This window comes from Saccoglossus kowalevskii, chromosome 1 (assembly GCF_978046115.1).
Source record: "Saccoglossus kowalevskii chromosome 1, keSacKowa6.1, whole genome shotgun sequence".
In the NCBI taxonomy this organism is placed as follows: Eukaryota; Metazoa; Hemichordata; class Enteropneusta; family Harrimaniidae; genus Saccoglossus; species Saccoglossus kowalevskii.
In genome coordinates, this window is record NC_140641.1 from 25,949,413 (window position 1) to 25,969,022 (window position 19,610).

Sequence of the window (19,610 nt, forward strand, 5' to 3'; positions counted from 1 at the left end):
ACAGTCAATGGCATACTTACCTGGCGTAGGGGTTAACCGTGATGATGGAGGCGGTTCCCTCAGGGAGAGGCCCTCTCATTGCACTTCGGCTGGGCTGACACCTGCGATCGCCCCAAATGTGGGCGACTCGGGCGCATAATTTATGTTAGTGGGGGACTGCGTTCGCGCTATCCCCCGATAATGAAACTAAAAAATCAGATCTAATTTCTTACATTGGTCATCTCTAGTGAGAAATCGCGCAGATCCGCCTCATGTGAGAACAATGTGGGTTTCCTAACTAGATTTTCAGGGAAATGTCGACCATTGATCAAGTTATTATTATTTATTAAAAATGGACAGGTTTTCGATGTACTAAGCAATGAAATAATCGAGAGTTGGCCAGATCCACAGGTCACCTGTACTTGTCGAGTACTGACGCCCTCACACGCCGCGTTTCGCATAAAAGAAAACCCATTGGTTGACAGCAACCATATGATTTGGGGGGCTACGGACGCTGATAGGATGATCGCTGGCATGGGATTAGTGCCGCTTGGTGTGCGTGCATAATCTCTCTCTCTCTACCCAGAATCCTTTGTGGCCAAGTTTGTCGCGAATTTTCAGTATATACAACGCATTTCGTGGAGTCAAATGTCCATGAGCGACCATTAAAATCATGTGGTTAATATTTAAGTCATGACATTACCAGTCTATTGTGTGCAACTACTAGTTAGAATACGATTTTTTCCAGATGCTCTTGGCACTCACCGTCGTGTCTGTTTTGTTTCATTCCATGGGGTACTCCGTTGTTGACAGTCAATGGCATACTTACCTGGCGTAGGGGTTAACCGTGATCATGGAGGCGGTTCCCTCAGGGAGAGGCCCTCCCATTGCACTTCGGCTGGGCTGACACCTGCGATCGCCCCAAATGTGGGCGACTCGGGCGCATAATTTATGTTAGTGGGGGACTGCGTTCGCGCTATCCCCCGATAATGAAACTAAAAAATCAGATCTAATTTCTTACATTGGTCATCTCTAGTGAGAAATCGCGCAGATCCGCCTCATGTGAGAACAATGTGGGTTTCCTAACTAGATTTTCAGGGAAATGTCGACCATTGATCAAGTTATTATTATTTATTAAAAATGGACAGGTTTTCGATGTACTAAGCAATGAAATAATCGAGAGTTGGCCAGATCCACAGGTCACCTGTACTTGTCGAGTACTGACGCCCTCACACGCCGCGTTTCGCATAAAAGAAAACCCATTGGTTGACAGCAACCATATGATTTGGGGGGCTACGGACGCTGATAGGATGATCGCTGGCATGGGATTAGTGCCGCTTGGTGTGCGTGCATAATCTCTCTCTCTCTACCCAGAATCCTTTGTGGCCAAGTTTGTCGCGAATTTTCAGTATATACAACGCATTTCGTGGAGTCAAATGTCCATGAGCGACCATTAAAATCATGTGGTTAATATTTAAGTCATGACATTACCAGTCTATTGTGTGCAACTACTAGTTAGAATACGATTTTTTCCAGATGCTCTTGGCACTCACCGTCGTGTCTGTTTTGTTTCATTCCATGGGGTACTCCGTTGTTGACAGTCAATGGCATACTTACCTGGCGTAGGGGTTAACCGTGATCATGGAGGCGGTTCCCTCAGGGAGAGGCCCTCCCATTGCACTTCGGCTGGGCTGACACCTGCGATCGCCCCAAATGTGGGCGACTCGGGCGCATAATTTATGTTAGTGGGGGACTGCGTTCGCGCTATCCCCTGATAATGAAACTAAAAAATCAGATCTAATTTCTTACATTGGTCATCTCTAGTGAGAAATCGCGCAGATCCGCCTCATGTGAGAACAATGTGGGTTTCCTAACTAGATTTTCAGGGAAATGTCGACCATTGATCAAGTTATTATTATTTATTAAAAATGGACAGGTTTTCGATGTACTAAGCAATGAAATAATCGAGAGTTGGCCAGATCCACAGGTCACCTGTACTTGTCGAGTACTGACGCCCTCACACGCCGCGTTTCGCATAAAAGAAAACCCATTGGTTGACAGCAACCATATGATTTGGGGGGCTACGGACGCTGATAGGATGATCGCTGGCATGGGATTAGTGCCGCTTGGTGTGCGTGCATAATCTCTCTCTCTCTCTACCCAGAATCCTTTGTGGCCAAGTTTGTCGCGAATTTTCAGTATATACAACGCATTTCGTGGAGTCAAATGTCCATGAGCGACCATTAAAATCATGTGGTTAATATTTAAGTCATGACATTACCAGTCTATTGTGTGCAACTACTAGTTAGAATACGATTTTTTTCCAGATGCTCTTGGCACTCACCGTCGTGTCTGTTTTGTTTCATTCCATGGGGTACTCCGTTGTTGACAGTCAATGGCATACTTACCTGGCGTAGGGGTTAACCGTGATCATGGAGGCGGTTCCCTCAGGGAGAGGCCCTCCCATTGCACTTAAGCTGGGTTGACACCTGCGATCGCCCCGAATGTGGGCGACTCGGGCGCATAATTTATGTTAGTGGGGGACTGCGTTCGCGCTATCCCCTGATAATGGAACTAAAAAATCAGATCTAATTTCTTACATTGGTCATCTCTAGTGAGAAATCGCGCAGATCCGCCTCATGTGAGAACAGTGTGGGTTTCCTAACTAGATTTTCAGGGAAATGTCGACCATTGATCAAGTTATTATTATTTATTAAAAATGGACAGGTTTTCGATGTACTAAGCAATGAAATAATCGAGAGTTGGCCAGATCCACAGGTCACCTGTACTTGTCGAGTACTGACGCCCTCACACGCCGCGTTTCGCATAAAAGAAAACCCATTGGTTGACAGCAACCATATGATTTGGGGGGCTACGGACGCTGATAGGATGATCGCTGGCATGGGATTAGTGCCGCTTGGTGTGCGTGCATAATCTCTCTCTCTCTCTACCCAGAATCCTTTGTGGCCAAGTTTGTCGCGAATTTTCAGTATATACAACGCATTTCGTGGAGTCAAATGTCCATGAGCGACCATTAAAATCATGTGGTTAATATTTAAGTCATGACATTACCAGTCTATTGTGTGCAACTACTAGTTAGAATACGATTTTTTTTCCAGATGCTCTTGGCACTCACCGTCGTGTCTGTTTTGTTTCATTCCATGGGGTACTCCGTTGTTGACAGTCAATGGCATACTTACCTGGCGTAGGGGTTAACCGTGATCATGGAGGCGGTTCCCTCAGGGAGAGGCCCTCCCATTGCACTTCGGCTGGGCTGACACCTGCGATCGCCCCAAATGTGGGCGACTCGGGCGCATAATTTATGTTAGTGGGGGACTGCGTTCGCGCTATCCCCTGATAATGAAACTAAAAAATCAGATCTAATTTCTTACATTGGTCATCTCTAGTGAGAAATCGCGCAGATCCGCCTCATGTGAGAACAATGTGGGTTTCCTAACTAGATTTCCAGGGAAATGTCGACCATTGATCAAGTTATTATTATTTATTAAATATGGACAGGTTTTCGATGTACTAAGCAATGAAATAATCGAGAGTTGGCCAGATCCACAGGTCACCTGTACTTGTCGAGTACTGACGCCCTCACACGCCGCGTTTCGCATAAAAGAAAACCCATTGGTTGACAGCAACCATATGATTTGGGGGGCTACGGACGCTGATAGGATGATCGCTGGCATGGGATTAGTGCCGCTTGGTGTGCGTGCATAATCTCTCTCTCTCTCTACCCAGAATCCTTTGTGGCCAAGTTTGTCGCGAATTTTCAGTATATACAACGCATTTCGTGGAGTCAAATGTCCATGAGCGACCATTAAAATCATGTGGTTAATATTTAAGTCATGACATTACCAGTCTATTGTGTGCAACTACTAGTTAGAATACGATTATTTCCAGATGCTCTTGGCACTCACCGTCGTGTCTGTTTTGTTTCATTCCATGGGGTACTCCATTGTTGACAGTCAATGGCATACTTACCTGGCGTAGGGGTTAACCGTGATCATGGAGGCGGTTCCCTCAGGGAGAGGCCCTCCCATTGCACTTCGGCTGGGCTGACACCTGCGATCGCCCCAAATGTGGGCGACTCGGGCGCATAATTTATGTTAGTGGGGGACTGCGTTCGCGCTATCCCCTGATAATGAAACTAAAAAATCAGATCTAATTTCTTACATTGGTCATCTCTAGTGAGAAATCGCGCAGATCCGCCTCATGTGAGAACAATGTGGGTTTCCTAACTAGATTTTCAGGGAAATGTCGACCATTGATCAAGTTATTATTATTTATTAAATATGGACAGGTTTTCGATGTACTAAGCAATGAAATAATCGAGAGTTGGCCTGATCCACAGGTCACCTGTACTTGTCGAGTACTGACGCCCTCACACGCCGCGTTTCGCATAAAAGAAAACCCATTGGTTGACAGCAACCATATGATTTGGGGGGCTACGGACGCTGATAGGATGATCGCTGGCATGGGATTAGTGCCGCTTGGTGTGCGTGCATAATCTCTCTCTCTCTCTCTACCCAGAATCCTTTGTGGCCAAGTTTGTCGCGAATTTTCAGTATATACAACGCATTTCGTGGAGTCAAATGTCCATGAGCGACCATTAAAATCATGTGGTTAATATTTAAGTCATGACATTACCAGTCTATTGTGTGCAACTACTAGTTAGAATACGATTTTTTCCAGATGCTCTTGGCACTCACCGTCGTGTCTGTTTTGTTTCATTCCATGGGGTACTCCGTTGTTGACAGTCAATGGCATACTTACCTGGCGTAGGGGTTAACCGTGATCATGGAGGCGGTTCCCTCAGGGAGAGGCCCTCCCATTGCACTTCGGCTGGGCTGACACCTGCGATCGCCCCAAATGTGGGCGACTCGGGCGCATAATTTATGTTAGTGTGGGACTGCGTTCGCGCTATCCCCTGATAATGAAACTAAAAAATCAGATCTAATTTCTTACATTGGTCATCTCTAGTGAGAAATCGCGCAGATCCGCCTCATGTGAGAACAATGTGGGTTTCCTAACTAGATTTTCAGGGAAATGTCGACCATTGATCAAGTTATTATTATTTATTAAAAATGGACAGGTTTTCGATGTACTAAGCAATGAAATAATCGAGAGTTGGCCAGATCCACAGGTCACCTGTACTTGTCGAGTACTGACGCCCTCACACGCCGCGTTTCGCATAAAAGAAAACCCATTGGTTGACAGCAACCATATGATTTGGGGGGCTACGGACGCTGATAGGATGATCGCTGGCATGGGATTAGTGCCGCTTGGTGTGCGTGCATAATCTCTCTCTCTCTCTACCCAGAATCCTTTGTGGCCAAGTTTGTCGCGAATTTTCAGTATATACAACGCATTTCGTGGAGTCAAATGTCCATGAGCGACCATTAAAATCATGTGGTTAATATTTAAGTCATGACATTACCAGTCTATTGTGTGCAACTACTAGTTAGAATACGATTCTTTCCAGATGCTCTTGGCACTCACCGTCGTGTCTGTTTTGTTTCATTCCATGGGGTACTCCGTTGTTGACAGTCAATAGCATACTTACCTGGCGTAGGGGTTAACCGTGATCATGGAGGCGGTTCCCTCAGGGAGAGGCCCTCCCATTGCACTTCGGCTGGGCTGACACCTGCGATCGCCCCAAATGTGGGCGACTCGGGCGCATAATTTATGTTAGTGGGGGACTGCGTTCGCGCTATCCCCTGATAATGAAACTAAAAAATCAGATCTAATTTCTTACATTGGTCATCTCTAGTGAGAAATCGCGCAGATCCGCCTCATGTGAGAACAATGTGGGTTTCCTAACTAGATTTTCAGGGAAATGTCGACCATTGATCAAGTTATTATTATTTATTAAATATGGACAGGTTTTCGATGTACTAAGCAATGAAATAATCGAGAGTTGGCCTGATCCACAGGTCACCTGTACTTGTCGAGTACTGACGCCCTCACACGCCGCGTTTCGCATAAAAGAAAACCCATTGGTTGACAGCAACCATATGATTTGGGGGGCTACGGACGCTGATAGGATGATCGCTGGCATGGGATTAGTGCCGCTTGGTGTGCGTGCATAATCTCTCTCTCTCTCTCTACCCAGAATCCTTTGTGGCCAAGTTTGTCGCGAATTTTCAGTATATACAACGCATTTCGTGGAGTCAAATGTCCATGAGCGACCATTAAAATCATGTGGTTAATATTTAAGTCATGACATTACCAGTCTATTGTGTGCAACTACTAGTTAGAATACGATTTTTTCCAGATGCTCTTGGCACTCACCGTCGTGTCTGTTTTGTTTCATTCCATGGGGTACTCCGTTGTTGACAGTCAATGGCATACTTACCTGGCGTAGGGGTTAACCGTGATCATGGAGGCGGTTCCCTCAGGGAGAGGCCCTCCCATTGCACTTCGGCTGGGCTGACACCTGCGATCGCCCCAAATGTGGGCGACTCGGGCGCATAATTTATGTTAGTGTGGGACTGCGTTCGCGCTATCCCCTGATAATGAAACTAAAAAATCAGATCTAATTTCTTACATTGGTCATCTCTAGTGAGAAATCGCGCAGATCCGCCTCATGTGAGAACAATGTGGGTTTCCTAACTAGATTTTCAGGGAAATGTCGACCATTGATCAAGTTATTATTATTTATTAAAAATGGACAGGTTTTCGATGTACTAAGCAATGAAATAATCGAGAGTTGGCCAGATCCACAGGTCACCTGTACTTGTCGAGTACTGACGCCCTCACACGCCGCGTTTCGCATAAAAGAAAACCCATTGGTTGACAGCAACCATATGATTTGGGGGGCTACGGACGCTGATAGGATGATCGCTGGCATGGGATTAGTGCCGCTTGGTGTGCGTGCATAATCTCTCTCTCTCTCTACCCAGAATCCTTTGTGGCCAAGTTTGTCGCGAATTTTCAGTATATACAACGCATTTCGTGGAGTCAAATGTCCATGAGCGACCATTAAAATCATGTGGTTAATATTTAAGTCATGACATTACCAGTCTATTGTGTGCAACTACTAGTTAGAATACGATTTTTTCCAGATGCTCTTGGCACTCACCGTCGTGTCTGTTTTGTTTCATTCCATGGGGTACTCCGTTGTTGACAGTCAATGGCATACTTACCTGGCGTAGGGGTTAACCGTGATCATGGAGGCGGTTCCCTCAGGGAGAGGCCCTCCCATTGCACTTCGGCTGGGCTGACACCTGCGATCGCCCCAAATGTGGGCGACTCGGGCGCATAATTTATGTTAGTGGGGGACTGCGTTCGCGCTATCCCCTGATAATGAAACTAAAAAATCAGATCTAATTTCTTACATTGGTCATCTCTAGTGAGAAATCGCGCAGATCCGCCTCATGTGAGAACAATGTGGGTTTCCTAACTAGATTTTCAGGGAAATGTCGACCATTGATCAAGTTATTATTATTTATTAAAAATGGACAGGTTTTCGATGTACTAAGCAATGAAATAATCGAGAGTTGGCCAGATCCACAGGTCACCTGTACTTGTCGAGTACTGACGCCCTCACACGCCGCGTTTCGCATAAAAGAAAACCCATTGGTTGACAGCAACCATATGATTTGGGGGGCTACGGACGCTGATAGGATGATCGCTGGCATGGGATTAGTGCCGCTTGGTGTGCGTGCATAATCTCTCTCTCTCTCTCTACCCAGAATCCTTTGTGGCCAAGTTTGTCGCGAATTTTCAGTATATACAACGCATTTCGTGGAGTCAAATGTCCATGAGCGACCATTAAAATCATGTGGTTGATATTTAAGTCATGACATTACCAGTCTATTGTGTGCAACTACTAGTTAGAATACGATTTTTTTCCAGATGCTCTTGGCACTCACCGTCGTGTCTGTTTTGTTTCATTCCATGGGGTACTCCGTTGTTGACAGTCAATGGCATACTTACCTGGCGTAGGGGTTAACCGTGATCATGGAGGCGGTTCCCTCAGGGAGAGGCCCTCCCATTGCACTTCGGCTGGGCTGACACCTGCGATCGCCCCAAATGTGGGCGACTCGGGCGCATAATTTATGTTAGTGGGGGACTGCGTTCGCGCTATCCCCTGATAATGAAACTAAAAAATCAGATCTAATTTCTTACATTGGTCATCTCTAGTGAGAAATCGCGCAGATCCGCCTCATGTGAGAACAATGTGGGTTTCCTAACTAGATTTTCAGGGAAATGTCGACCATTGATCAAGTTATTATTATTTATTAAATATGGACAGGTTTTCGATGTACTAAGCAATGAAATAATCGAGAGTTGGCCTGATCCACAGGTCACCTGTACTTGTCGAGTACTGACGCCCTCACACGCCGCGTTTCGCATAAAAGAAAACCCATTGGTTGACAGCAACCATATGATTTGGGGGGCTACGGACGCTGATAGGATGATCGCTGGCATGGGATTAGTGCCGCTTGGTGTGCGTGCATAATCTCTCTCTCTCTCTACCCAGAATCCTTTGTGGCCAAGTTTGTCGCGAATTTTCAGTATATACAACGCATTTCGTGGAGTCAAATGTCCATGAGCGACCATTAAAATCATGTGGTTGATATTTAAGTCATGACATTACCAGTCTATTGTGTGCAACTACTAGTTAGAATACGATTTTTTTCCAGATGCTCTTGGCACTCACCGTCGTGTCTGTTTTGTTTCATTCCATGGGGTACTCCGTTGTTGACAGTCAATGGCATACTTACCTGGCGTAGGGGTTAACCGTGATCATGGAGGCGGTTCCCTCAGGGAGAGGCCCTCCCATTGCACTTCGGCTGGGCTGACACCTGCGATCGCCCCAAATGTGGGCGACTCGGGCGCATAATTTATGTTAGTGGGGGACTGCGTTCGCGCTATCCCCTGATAATGAAACTAAAAAATCAGATCTAATTTCTTACATTGGTCATCTCTAGTGAGAAATCGCGCAGATCCGCCTCATGTGAGAACAATGTGGGTTTCCTAACTAGATTTTCAGGGAAATGTCGACCATTGATCAAGTTATTATTATTTATTAAAAATGGACAGGTTTTCGATGTACTAAGCAATGAAATAATCGAGAGTTGGCCAGATCCACAGGTCACCTGTACTTGTCGAGTACTGACGCCCTCACACGCCGCGTTTCGCATAAAAGAAAACCCATTGGTTGACAGCAACCATATGATTTGGGGGGCTACGGACGCTGATAGGATGATCGCTGGCATGGGATTAGTGCCGCTTGGTGTGCGTGCATAATCTCTCTCTCTCTCTCTACCCAGAATCCTTTGTGGCCAAGTTTGTCGCGAATTTTCAGTATATACAACGCATTTCGTGGAGTCAAATGTCCATGAGCGACCATTAAAATCATGTGGTTGATATTTAAGTCATGACATTACCAGTCTATTGTGTGCAACTACTAGTTAGAATACGATTTTTTTCCAGATGCTCTTGGCACTCACCGTCGTGTCTGTTTTGTTTCATTCCATGGGGTACTCCGTTGTTGACAGTCAATGGCATACTTACCTGGCGTAGGGGTTAACCGTGATCATGGAGGCGGTTCCCTCAGGGAGAGGCCCTCCCATTGCACTTCGGCTGGGCTGACACCTGCGATCGCCCCAAATGTGGGCGACTCGGGCGCATAATTTATGTTAGTGGGGGACTGCGTTCGCGCTATCCCCTGATAATGAAACTAAAAAATCAGATCTAATTTCTTACATTGGTCATCTCTAGTGAGAAATCGCGCAGATCCGCCTCATGTGAGAACAATGTGGGTTTCCTAACTAGATTTTCAGGGAAATGTCGACCATTGATCAAGTTATTATTATTTATTAAATATGGACAGGTTTTCGATGTACTAAGCAATGAAATAATCGAGAGTTGGCCTGATCCACAGGTCACCTGTACTTGTCGAGTACTGACGCCCTCACACGCCGCGTTTCGCATAAAAGAAAACCCATTGGTTGACAGCAACCATATGATTTGGGGGCTACGGACGCTGATAGGATGATCGCTGGCATGGGATTAGTGCCGCTTGGTGTGCGTGCATAATCTCTCTCTCTCTCTCTACCCAGAATCCTTTGTGGCCAAGTTTGTCGCGAATTTTCAGTATATACAACGCATTTCGTGGAGTCAAATGTCCATGAGCGACCATTAAAATCATGTGGTTAATATTTAAGTCATGACATTACCAGTCTATTGTGTGCAACTACTAGTTAGAATACGATTTTTTTTCCAGATGCTCTTGGCACTCACCGTCGTGTCTGTTTTGTTTCATTCCATGGGGTACTCCGTTGTTGACAGTCAATGGCATACTTACCTGGCGTAGGGGTTAACCGTGATCTCTAGGCCTGCTTTCTGCTGTTGGTATAACCATTGTCCAGCTTCCTGCTACTGGTGACTTGACTGCTGATCAACCCTTATCCTTGCTGCTTCTCTTTGGTGAGTAATTGCTTGATTGTTTCTGGTTACTGTATTTGTTGTTGTCTCCCCGGGTGTGTGCCATCTTTGGCCCCCGGGGAAAGTCCGGAAGCTGCCGTGAAGAGAAGACACTGCGAAGCGCTCCTGAAGAAACCAGCTCCTGTCTCGTTCTGCTCTGCTTGGTGAGTCTTACCCATTTTTTGTCTGCTTGTCGCTAGTTTTCTACTTGGCGTCCTGTGTATCCTGTGTGGTTGGTGTCACCTATCTGGAGGACTGGCCTTTGCGCCGTTTCCCAAATCCTCCCCCGATTGTTGATCACTGCTCTGACGAGAATGAGGCGAGATTCCTCTATCTCGGTCACGTTGACTGAACCTGTCAAACCAGTTGACCTGTTCAAAAGAATTAAAGAGTTAGGTATTAATATTGACGACTTGACGTGTGTCCAGCCTCTGCCTGGTAACAAGTATGATATAACATTCACTTCATTCAGCAAAAGAAGAGAAAATGAACGGAAATTTGAAAAGATGCATGGCGTAGAAGATTGCAAAAATTTTACTGAGTACACGATCGTCACCCTTTTCCATATCCCATCTGAGACCAACGACAACGAAATTCGGTACACTCTTAGCCAATATGGCGAGGTCTTGGCCTCCCGCTTCTGTACCTACCACTTCGCTCCAAAAGTGTTCAATGGTAACCGCCAATATAAAATGAAATTGAGATCTAACATTCCATCTGCGTTACGTATCTCCGGACGTAATGTTTGGGTTTCATACATGGGACAAGTGAGAACATGCAACAGATGCCAGCAATCAGGTCACTTATCCAAAGACTGCAAAACCACCATTTGCAACAGATGCCTTGAGCATGGCCATTCGACAAATGACTGTGACAAAACCATTGTGTGCACTATCTGCCACAAACCCGGTCACATCGCTCGGAATTGCAAAATCTCCTTTGCTAACCAAGTCTCTAAAAGTCCCTCATGGGCAAATGCGCCACCAATGTCCTCTAGCTGCAAATGTGGAAACTTCGTTGCAGCCTTGGACATCAAGTGCATGTACTGCTCAGATCTGGTCCCTCCAAAAGAAGCAACTATAGAATCATGTACCAAGTGCTCCAAAAAATCCGAATCCCCATATGTAGAAGTCGCATGCCAGGACTGTTTACCCACCATTGAAGATATGGTCATAGAAAATACCACCGGAGAAAACACAACCGCCAACACAACCACCAACCCTCCGTCTGAGTCTCCTGTTCATGCTCCCACGGCCTCTTCTAGGTTACCAGTTACCAAATCAAACGAACCATCTGTTACCCAAAAACAGACACCCAAGATCCCAGCCAACACGGAGAATATGACCAATGAAATGGATCAACCAACACCAGCCCACAGTAGTGGTGAAAGCTCTCAATCATCATATGAGACTGCCATAGTCACACTGCCGCAGCCAGCTACAGCCCACCCTGGTCCAGAAAACACGAAACCTCCAACAGAAGATAGAAAAAGACACTTCTCAGATGATGGTCAAACAGATGAAAGTGCAAAAAAAATGAAACCACCGGAAGTGACCAAACTTCATGAAATTGTTACTAAAAATGCTAAGTTTACTTGCAACCAGTTCGCCAGCATTGGTTGCGAATTCATTGCTGAATCCTTTGCCAGCCTGCGTTCCCACTGTAAGAAGGAACATGGAGAGAGGGGAGTGAAATTATTTTGTCCGGTGTCAGCCTGCAAATTTTCCTCCGGCACAACATTGGCTTGGACAAAACATGTACACACAACACATACACACTTCTTATCGCAGCAGACGATAGAAAGTTTACAGCAGTGTCTCACCCTTAACCAGTAATATCATGACTACCATCGCCTCTATAAACATCCAGGGACTACGCAACCAAGCCTCCAGACTCGCCTTCTTTAACCACTGCCATAGCGCCAAATTCGACCTTATCTGCATCCAGGAAACGTATATGAGCTCTTGTGATGATGCGGAGCAATGGGAGATGGAATGGGGTGGACGCATCCTGTATAGCCTTGGGTCTAAACACTCAAGAGGCGTGGCCATCCTTTTCTCTCCAGCCTTCCAAGCGAAGTACAATGAAGTTCATACGGATTCTGAAGGCAGAGTTGTTTCTGTCTCCATCACGCATGGCACCACTTCCTTTCGTTTGTGTTCTGTCTATGCCCCCAATAATCCTCAGGCTCGCATTAGCTTCTTCGGTTCTCTTGCTCAATATTTGCCCCCAAACAAAGAGACAATCCTATGTGGTGATTTCAATTGTGTCAGTGATCCACTGCTTGACAAACTTGGTGGACTTGATAGCCCAGAAGTCCGGGCCGGCTCTGATGTCCTTAATTCCATCTGCTCTGACTATAATATCACTGATCACTGGCGCATTTCCCATCCCTCAACGAAGGAATTCACCTGGAGGAGTGCCAACAACGCTTCTGCATCTAGAATTGACAAGTTTCTGACCCCCAAAAACATGACCACTGAATCTAAAATCATTCCTTGTCCATTCTCTGACCATGAATTCATCACCTGTGTACTCAAGATGCCAACATCCATCGCAAGAGGTCGAGGTGTATGGAAGTGTAATATCTCAACCCTCCAAGACCCTGTAGTCAGGAGTAGCATAAGAAAACACATCCAACAATGGAAGACCCTTAAACCTGCCTTTGACTCTATTTTGGACTGGTGGGACACAGTCAAGGCTCGGGCCAAATCACTAATCACCACGCACTCAAAACGCATATCGCAAGACAATAGAGCAAAGCTGAACAAACTTCTTCATCATTTTAAAGAACTGACACATAAGCTTAACTCGGGAGACCGTACTCGGGCTACCCTGGGATCCTACCACATTACCAAAAAGAAAATTCATGACTTACAGCTTAGGAAACTGGAAGGGGCGAAAATCCGCTCGCGAGCACAACTTATTCAAGAGCAGGAAAGATGGTCAAGCGTCTTTTTAACTACAGAACGCAGACGTGGCAAGAGCAAGCTGGTCTCCAGTGTTATCAATGCTGAAGGCAAAGTGGTGTCAGATCCGGATGAAGTCCCATCTGTCTTTGCCCAATTTTATAGTAAATTATATACATCACAACCAAACTTAGACTGCAAGGAGCAAGATTTCTTCCTGGGCAAGCTCACCAGGTCTTTCTCTGACATGCAAAAACAACAACTTGACAAACCAATTATACAGAAAGAGTTACATGATGCTCTGAAGAACATGAAAGATAATAAGACCCCGGGCTTGGATGGTCTTCCCAAAGAATTTTATATGCTCTTCTGGGAAGATCTAGGAGAAGATTTCACCCAAGTTATTAATATCGCCATGACACAAGGTCAACTATCCACCTCCCAGCGTCAGGGTCTAATCACCCTGGTGAATAAGCCTTCACCCCAAGAAGGTAATCATCACGAAGCAGTGCGCCCTGGGGATAAAAGACCTATATCCCTTCTTAACGTTGACTACAAAATCGTCACGAAAGCTCTCGCCACCCGTTTATATTCTGTTCTTCCATCTGTTATCGGGCCTTTCCAAACCTGTGGTGTTGCTGGGCGGTCAATTCACCAAAACGTGCGCATCCTGAGAGATTTCACCACTTTTGCTAATAGCAGAGGCTTTGGCAGTGCTATCGTTTCTTTGGATCAGAAAAAAGCCTTTGATAGGGTTGAGTGGAAATTCCTATATAAAACCCTCATGCAGCTGAATTGCGGCTCACTCTTCTGTTCTTACATCAAGACGATCTACAATGATATCATGAGTTCGGTCACCGTCAATGGGCATGTGTCCCCTGCCTTTTCTTTATCTAGGGGTGTCCGTCAGGGCTGCCCACTCTCACCTTTGCTGTACATCATTTTCATGGAGCCGCTTGCAGCAGCTGTGCAGAGTTCAACCGAAATCAAAGGTGTGAAACTACCTGGATCAAAAACTGAATGCAAACTTCTCCAATATGCAGATGACTCCACAGCTCTGGTTACTGATAATAAGTCGTTCAAGGCTCTGTTCCAACTTTTTGAGAGATTTGGTACTGCTTCGGGCTCTGAACTCAATATGACGAAATGCAAAGGTCTCTTCCTAGGAAGCTGGAGAAACCGTTCAGACAAGCCTTATAACATTGACTGGACGGGGGTCAGAATCAAAATCAATGGCTTCTGGTTTGGGAGCATCGATATGAGTGCCGTCAATTGGGACAGTTGCGTCAAGAAGTTTAAAACCACTCTTACTCAATGGGAGAAGAGACGTCTCTCAATGGTCGGAAAAGTCATCGTCATAAACAACCTCGTTACCGCACCACTTTGGTACATTGCACACATCTACAATATTCCCAACTCTGTCATTCAGATGCTCACTCCTCTGGTTTTCAACTTCATGTGGTCTGGGAAGAAAGAATTTATAAAGCGGGAAACTTTCTATCTGCCTCTACAAGAAGGGGGATTGGGCCTGGTTAACATCCAAATGAAGGCTGATGCCATTTTTATTCAAAGTTCCTGTAGTTCTATGGTGTCGGATCTCCCAGATCGCTTCTTCCCTCTGTCCTGGGCGAATAAAAACCTTCTAGCAATTCTGGCTCTGCCTTGGTCTAACCTGTATCCGCACTTTTCTGACCCACCACAATGGCATGCTCACCTCAGAAAGTCTTGTCAACAAAACCATGCGACACTCTGCACATCCAACTGGACGATCATATCTACAAAATCTGTGTATTCCACTCTCCTTGAGAAACTATCGCATACCCCACACGTCATCTTGAAAGCTCCCCACATGAACTGGAGTAAAATTTTCGCATCGTGCCACAGTCCTCTTCTGGATAACCTGTTGAAGGAGCTGGCCTGGAAAATCGTTCACAAGGCTCTGAAGACAAAGAGCACCCTATATCATTGGGGATGCATAACTTCTCGCTCCTGCCCAAGAGTTGACTGCTCACAAGTAGAGACTCTCGACCACCTGTTCTTAGAATGTGACACACCATCCTTGCTCTGGTCCTGGCTCGAACACTATATCCGTCATAACACCGGAATCACCATTATCTGCAGCAAAAATCTTGTGTACTATGGGATTCTCGCCTCACCACTCCAAGCTCACATTCAGGCCGTCATATTGTACATGGTTAATGTTATTAAACATGAAATCTGGAAATCCAGATGCTACGCCAACTTTGAAAAACAGCATGTCACATATGCAGAAGTCCTCATAAACACCAAGAGGTATATTAGTTCCAGAATCGAAGCCGACATCAATAATGAGGACACCGATACCGTCTCGGAAAAATGGCAATTCCTCATCGAAAAGACCAACTCCAAAGTGAAATCTAAACTTTAGGGTTCTGTTTTTCTGTCTTTTGTTTCATCTTTCCTGTTGTCTGTTAGCCTTTTATTTATTTATTTGTCGTGCTTTTGGTTTAACAACTGTTTCAAAAGATCAGGCAGGGAGGATCGTAACCTCGTGTGCCTAGACCCAGCGTGGCTGGCCTGCCTAGGGTGCACAGTTGTAGGTTAGAGTAGATTTTCCTTTGTTTTTGTTGTTGTTGGTATTCTTTGTCTTAGAGTAGGGTTTTTTTTTGCCACCCTAAAACAAAAATAGGCGGTTCCCTCAGGGAGAGGCCCTCCCATTGCACTTCGGCTGGGCTGACACCTGCGATCGCCCCAAATGTGGGCGACTCGGGCGCATAATTTATGTTAGTGTGGGACTGCGTTCGCGCTATCCCCTGATAATGAAACTAAAAAATCAGATCTAATTTCTTACATTGGTCATCTCTAGTGAGAAATCGCGCAGATCCGTCTCATGTGAGAACAATGTGGGTTTCCTAACTAGATTTTCAGGGAAATGTCGACCATTGATCAAGTTATTATTATTTATTAAAAATGGACAGGTTTTCGATGTACTAAGCAATGAAATAATCGAGAGTTGGCCAGATCCACAGGTCACCTGTACTTGTCGAGTACTGACGCCCTCACACGCCGCGTTTCGCATAAAAGAAAACCCATTGGTTGACAGCAACCATATGATTTGGGGGGCTACGGACGCTGATAGGATGATCGCTGGCATGGGATTAGTGCCGCTTGGTGTGCGTGCATAATCTCTCTCTCTCTCTACCCAGAATCCTTTGTGGCCAAGTTTGTCGCGAATTTTCAGTATATACAACGCATTTCGTGGAGTCAAATGTCCATGAGCGACCATTAAAATCATGTGGTTAATATTTAAGTCATGACATTACCAGTCTATTGTGTGCAACTATTAGTTAGAATACGATTTTTTTTCCAGATGCTCTTGGCACTCACCGTCGTGTCTGTTTTGTTTCATTCCATGGGGTACTCCGTTGTTGACAGTCAATGGCATACTTACCTGGCGTAGGGGTTAACCGTGATCATGGAGGCGGTTCCCTCAGGGAGAGGCCCTCCCATTGCACTTCGGCTGGGCTGACACCTGCGATCGCCCCAAATGTGGGCGACTCGGGCGCATAATTTATGTTAGTGGGGGACTGCGTTCGCGCTATCCCCTGATAATGAAACTAAAAAATCAGATCTAATTTCTTACATTGGTCATCTCTAGTGAGAAATCGCGCAGATCCGCCTCATGTGAGAACAATGTGGGTTTCCTAACTAGATTTTCAGGGAAATGTCGACCATTGATCAAGTTATTATTATTTATTAAAAATGGACAGGTTTTCGATGTACTAAGCAATGAAATAATCGAGAGTTGGCCAGATCCACAGGTCACCTGTACTTGTCGAGTACTGACGCCCTCACACGCCGCGTTTCGCATAAAAGAAAACCCATTGGTTGACAGCAACCATATGATTTGGGGGGCTACGGACGCTGATAGGATGATCGCTGGCATGGGATTAGTGCCGCTTGGTGTGCGTGCATAATCTCTCTCTCTCTCTACCCAGAATCCTTTGTGGCCAAGTTTGTCGCGAATTTTCAGTATATACAACGCATTTCGTGGAGTCAAATGTCCATGAGCGACCATTAAAATCATGTGGTTAATATTTAAGTCATGACATTACCAGTCTATTGTGTGCAACTACTAGTTAGAATACGATTTTTTTTCCAGATGCTCTTGGCACTCACCGTCGTGTCTGTTTTGTTTCATTCCATGGGGTACTCCGTTGTTGACAGTCAATGGCCTACTTACCTGGCGTAGGGGTTAACCGTGATCATGGAGGCGGTTCCCTCAGGGAGAGGCCCTCCCATTGCACTTCGGCTGGGCTGACACCTGCGATCGCCCCAAATGTGGGCGACTCGGGCGCATAATTTATGTTAGTGGGGGACTGCGTTCGCGCTATCCCCTGATAATGAAACTAAAAAATCAGATCTAATTTCTTACGTTGGTCATCTCTAGTGAGAAATCGCGCAGATCCGCCTCATGTGAGAACAATGTGGGTTTCCTAACTAGATTTTCAGGGAAATGTCGACCATTGATCAAGTTATTATTATTTATTAAAAATGGACAGGTTTTCGATGTACTAAGCAATGAAATAATCGAGAGTTGGCCAGATCCACAGGTCACCTGTACTTGTCGAGTACTGACGCCCTCACACGCCGCGTTTCGCATAAAAGAAAACCCATTGGTTGACAGCAACCATATGATTTGGGGGGCTACGTACGCTGATAGGATGATCGCTGGCATGGGATTAGTGCCGCTTGGTGTGCGTGCATAATCTCTCTCTCTCTACCCAGAATCCTTTGTGGCCAAGTTTGTCGCGAATTTTCAGTATATACAACGCGATTCGTGGAGTCAAATGTCCATGAGCGACCATTAAAATCATGTGGTTAATATTTAAGTCATGACATTACCAGTCTATTGTGTGCAACTACTAGTTAGAATACGATTTTTTTCCAGATGCTCTTGGCACTCACCGTCGTGTCTGTTTTGTTTCATTCCATGGGGTACTCCGTTGTTGACAGTCAATGGCATACTTACCTGGCGTAGGGGTTAACCGTGATCATGGAGGCGGTTCCCTCAGGGAGAGGCCCTCCCATTGCACTTCGGCTGGGCTGACACCTGCGATCGCCCCAAATGTGGGCGACTCGGGCGCATAATTTATGTTAGTGGGGGACTGCGTTCGCGCTATCCCCTGATAATGAAACTAAAAAATCAGATCTAATTTCTTACATTGGTCATCTCTAGTGAGAAATCGCGCAGATCCGCCTCATGTGAGAACAATGTGGGTTTCCTAACTAGATTTTCAGGGAAATGTCGACCATTGATCAAGTTATTATTATTTATTAAAAATGGACAGGTTTTCGATGTACTAAGCAATGAAATAATCGAGAGTTGGCCAGATCCACAGGTCACCTGTACTTGTCGAGTACTGACGCCCTCACACGCCGCGTTTCGCATAAAAGAAAACCCATTGGTTGACAGCAACCATATGATTTGGGGGGCTACGGACGCTGATAGGATGATCGCTGGCATGGGATTAGTGCTGCTTGGTGTGCGTGCATAATCTCTCTCTCTCTCTACCCAGAATCCTTTGTGGCCAAGTTTGTCGCGAATTTTCAGTATATACAACGCATTTCGTGGAGTCAAATGTCCATGAGCGACCATTAAAATCATGTGGTTAATATTTAAGTCATGACATTACCAGTCTTTTGTGTGCAACTACTAGTTAGAATACGATTTTTTTTCCAGATGCTCTTGGCACTCACCGTCGTGTCTGTTTTGTTTCATTCCATGGGGTACTCCGTTGTTGACAGTCAATGGCATACTTACCTGGCGTAGGGGTTAACCGTGATCATGGAGGCGGTTCCCTCAGGGAGAGGCCCTCCCATTGCACTTCGGCTGGGCTGACACCTGCGATCGCCCCAAATGTGGGCGACTCGGGCGCATAATTTATGTTAGTGGGGGACTGCGTTCGCGCTATCCCCTGATAATGAAACTAAAAAATCAGATCTAATTTCTTACATTGGTCATCTCTAGTGAGAAATCGTGCAGATCCGCCTCATGTGAGAACAATGTGGGTTTCCTAACTAGATTTTCAGGGAAATGTCGACCATTGATCAAGTTATTATTATTTATTAAAAATGGACAGGTTTTCGATGTACTAAGCAATGAAATAATCGAGAGTTGGCCAGATCCACAGGTCACCTGTACTTGTCGAGTACTGACGCCCTCACACGCCGCGTTTCGCATAAAAGAAAACCCATTGGTTGACAGCAACCATATGATTTGGGGGGCTACGGACGCTG

General features: G+C 45.6%; 17 non-coding genes and 1 pseudogene across 17 annotated transcripts; all 18 read left to right on the plus strand.

Moving 5' to 3' along the window:
* The first annotated feature begins 12 nt into the window (after positions 1–12).
* LOC146750590 (U1 spliceosomal RNA) lies at positions 13–177 on the plus strand. The gene has a single exon (XR_014930632.1). It is a non-coding gene; the product is annotated as a U1 spliceosomal RNA (small nuclear RNA).
* Positions 178–800: 623 nt separating this feature from the next.
* On the plus strand, positions 801–965 carry LOC146750591 (U1 spliceosomal RNA). The gene has a single exon (XR_014930308.1). It is a non-coding gene; the product is annotated as a U1 spliceosomal RNA (small nuclear RNA).
* A 623-nt stretch (positions 966–1,588) lies between these two features.
* LOC146750592 (U1 spliceosomal RNA) lies at positions 1,589–1,753 on the plus strand. Its single transcript, XR_014930253.1, has one exon. It is a non-coding gene; the product is annotated as a U1 spliceosomal RNA (small nuclear RNA).
* Positions 1,754–2,379: 626 nt separating this feature from the next.
* LOC146750593 (U1 spliceosomal RNA) lies at positions 2,380–2,544 on the plus strand. The gene has a single exon (XR_014930654.1). It is a non-coding gene; the product is annotated as a U1 spliceosomal RNA (small nuclear RNA).
* A 627-nt stretch (positions 2,545–3,171) lies between these two features.
* Positions 3,172–3,336, plus strand: LOC146750594 (U1 spliceosomal RNA). The gene has a single exon (XR_014930254.1). It is a non-coding gene; the product is annotated as a U1 spliceosomal RNA (small nuclear RNA).
* Positions 3,337–3,961: 625 nt separating this feature from the next.
* Positions 3,962–4,126, plus strand: LOC146750595 (U1 spliceosomal RNA). The gene has a single exon (XR_014930255.1). It is a non-coding gene; the product is annotated as a U1 spliceosomal RNA (small nuclear RNA).
* Positions 4,127–4,753: 627 nt separating this feature from the next.
* Positions 4,754–4,918, plus strand: LOC146750596 (U1 spliceosomal RNA). The gene has a single exon (XR_014930564.1). It is a non-coding gene; the product is annotated as a U1 spliceosomal RNA (small nuclear RNA).
* Positions 4,919–5,543: 625 nt separating this feature from the next.
* LOC146750597 (U1 spliceosomal RNA) lies at positions 5,544–5,708 on the plus strand. The gene has a single exon (XR_014930256.1). It is a non-coding gene; the product is annotated as a U1 spliceosomal RNA (small nuclear RNA).
* A 627-nt stretch (positions 5,709–6,335) lies between these two features.
* LOC146750598 (U1 spliceosomal RNA) lies at positions 6,336–6,500 on the plus strand. Its single transcript, XR_014930566.1, has one exon. It is a non-coding gene; the product is annotated as a U1 spliceosomal RNA (small nuclear RNA).
* A 625-nt stretch (positions 6,501–7,125) lies between these two features.
* On the plus strand, positions 7,126–7,290 carry LOC146750599 (U1 spliceosomal RNA). Its single transcript, XR_014930257.1, has one exon. It is a non-coding gene; the product is annotated as a U1 spliceosomal RNA (small nuclear RNA).
* Positions 7,291–7,918: 628 nt separating this feature from the next.
* On the plus strand, positions 7,919–8,083 carry LOC146750600 (U1 spliceosomal RNA). The gene has a single exon (XR_014930258.1). It is a non-coding gene; the product is annotated as a U1 spliceosomal RNA (small nuclear RNA).
* Positions 8,084–8,709: 626 nt separating this feature from the next.
* LOC146750601 (U1 spliceosomal RNA) lies at positions 8,710–8,874 on the plus strand. The gene has a single exon (XR_014930259.1). It is a non-coding gene; the product is annotated as a U1 spliceosomal RNA (small nuclear RNA).
* A 628-nt stretch (positions 8,875–9,502) lies between these two features.
* On the plus strand, positions 9,503–9,667 carry LOC146750602 (U1 spliceosomal RNA). Its single transcript, XR_014930260.1, has one exon. It is a non-coding gene; the product is annotated as a U1 spliceosomal RNA (small nuclear RNA).
* Positions 9,668–15,991: 6,324 nt separating this feature from the next.
* LOC146750603 (U1 spliceosomal RNA) lies at positions 15,992–16,126 on the plus strand (annotated as a pseudogene).
* Positions 16,127–16,753: 627 nt separating this feature from the next.
* LOC146750604 (U1 spliceosomal RNA) lies at positions 16,754–16,918 on the plus strand. The gene has a single exon (XR_014930261.1). It is a non-coding gene; the product is annotated as a U1 spliceosomal RNA (small nuclear RNA).
* A 627-nt stretch (positions 16,919–17,545) lies between these two features.
* On the plus strand, positions 17,546–17,710 carry LOC146750605 (U1 spliceosomal RNA). The gene has a single exon (XR_014930509.1). It is a non-coding gene; the product is annotated as a U1 spliceosomal RNA (small nuclear RNA).
* A 624-nt stretch (positions 17,711–18,334) lies between these two features.
* LOC146750606 (U1 spliceosomal RNA) lies at positions 18,335–18,499 on the plus strand. The gene has a single exon (XR_014930262.1). It is a non-coding gene; the product is annotated as a U1 spliceosomal RNA (small nuclear RNA).
* A 627-nt stretch (positions 18,500–19,126) lies between these two features.
* Positions 19,127–19,291, plus strand: LOC146750607 (U1 spliceosomal RNA). Its single transcript, XR_014930263.1, has one exon. It is a non-coding gene; the product is annotated as a U1 spliceosomal RNA (small nuclear RNA).
* Positions 19,292–19,610: the final 319 nt, after the last annotated feature.